This window comes from Lissotriton vulgaris, chromosome 1_1, assembly GCF_964263255.1.
Source record: "Lissotriton vulgaris chromosome 1_1, aLisVul1.2, whole genome shotgun sequence".
Taxonomy (NCBI): Eukaryota; Metazoa; Chordata; class Amphibia; order Caudata; family Salamandridae; genus Lissotriton; species Lissotriton vulgaris.
Window position 1 is genome coordinate 389363050 of NC_141685.1, and position 1830 is coordinate 389364879.

Sequence of the window (1830 nt, forward strand, 5' to 3'; positions counted from 1 at the left end):
TCTAGTAAATATCACCAATTTGCCTTTCAGTATCTAAAAGGGCCCCCAAATAACTGAAAATGTATTTACACCACACAAGCCAAGTTGGAAGTGCCATTCTTCCTTTAGATGGTGGCATTGTTTACAGATAGTGATCAGAACAGCAACAGCAACAGCAACGTGGAGAAGTGTGGCTCAATGGTTAGAGCGGCAGACCCTGATGCAGAGGTCTAGCCCGGGAATGGGGTTCAATTCCCCGCCTCTGCGGGTCTTGGGCTCAAAATTCCACGGACCTGATAATTCTCGCCTCAGTGCCTATTCCAATCATGGAGTCCCACTCTGCAACTCTGGGCAATAGCTTGCTTAATCTCCACAACGGCCCCCACAACACTAAGGATGCCTGGCCTCCACCTTGGGGGTGTCCAGGAGTGGACGCCTCATGGGGAAAGCCAGGATGGGTTCCACAGCGGTATTGGTACAAGCGCCTTGAGACCCTTGCGGGTGAGTAGTGCGCTATACAAGTATCAATTTACATTTTACATTACAACATGTTTTGCAATGTACGAAGCTAAGCAATACCTTGGCGTTGGACCAGGGGTGGAGCCAAACCTATTGGTCTTAAGGCAAAACATTTAAAAATAATGTATCATGGTACAGAAGGTTGAGATGGAGAGAATGGATGGGAGATCAAACAAGAGAAGCATCAGAAGATTGAAATTTCAGGAATGTATTAGAGTAAGGGTCAAAATGAGAATATGGAATATGAACAAGAAAGATGAGTACCAAGGAGGAAGGAAAGGGGACTCTTCCACCCTAGTAAATAGAATAAATTATGACAATGTTATAAATGCATTAATTTGGTGTATTTGTTTCCACAACCTAGATGATCACTTTCAATGTAGCACGGGTAAAACTGAATGGTCTCACTTTAATCTGTTGGTACATGCAAACAGCATTTGTACATGCTTGTAGTAGCACATTAAAGTCAGACCTATATGCTTTGCATTTGCCAATTTTATCATGGCCTCCTTTCTGGTGGATACTTATAACCTCACCAAGTGTATTTTCTCCAGGTATCAGGCTGCATCCGGACACTTTGCATCGGTACTCCTGTGCGTGGGTTTGTGGTGTCTTGCAGCTCCGCGCAAAAGTCACCTGTTCCGGAAAGGAAAAGTAGATCCACATTTATGCTCCACCCTTGCACGCTGATATCCGCTCCTGAAAATGTAACCCCCAATACAGCAGCTTTCAAGCCGTGTAGGGACTATTGCAAACAGATGTCTGTGGCAGCCCGTCAGGAAGTATAACTATGGGAGGGGCGCTAGAGGGCGCACAAGCTAATGGCCGCACTTCTGTGAGGCTCTGGCTGCCTGGCCAGAATCATCCTCCATTGATCCGCTTTCCCTGCAGATAGACGCCTGAAACTTGCACCGAGGCCAGATACACCCGAGCTACAGTGCCTGTCCAACTCCCGAGGAGATCCGAGGTCCGGAGCCCGAGTTATGGCGCTGTGAACGGGCCACGGGGTGCGCTGCTGCGGAGAGCTGCTGACCAGAACCGGGTGCTGTGCCACTTGAGACCGCGGCTTCCCACGAGGCGGCTAGGCCTCGAGGTCGCGCAACTCGGCCGGAGAGGCGGACGGCCTGTTGAGCGATCGCCGGAGGCTAGCGGAGGTGAGTCTCACCCCCCCCTAGGGACACTGCACGGAGGGGAGAGGCTGCTCGCCACACCAGCACCCTCACTGCGGCAGCGGACTGAAGGGTGTGTGTTTCCCTAGACCCCACGAGGGTTACTGCAGACTTCCCTGACTGCACTACTCGTCACCCGGCAGACCCCCCCCCCCGGGACACG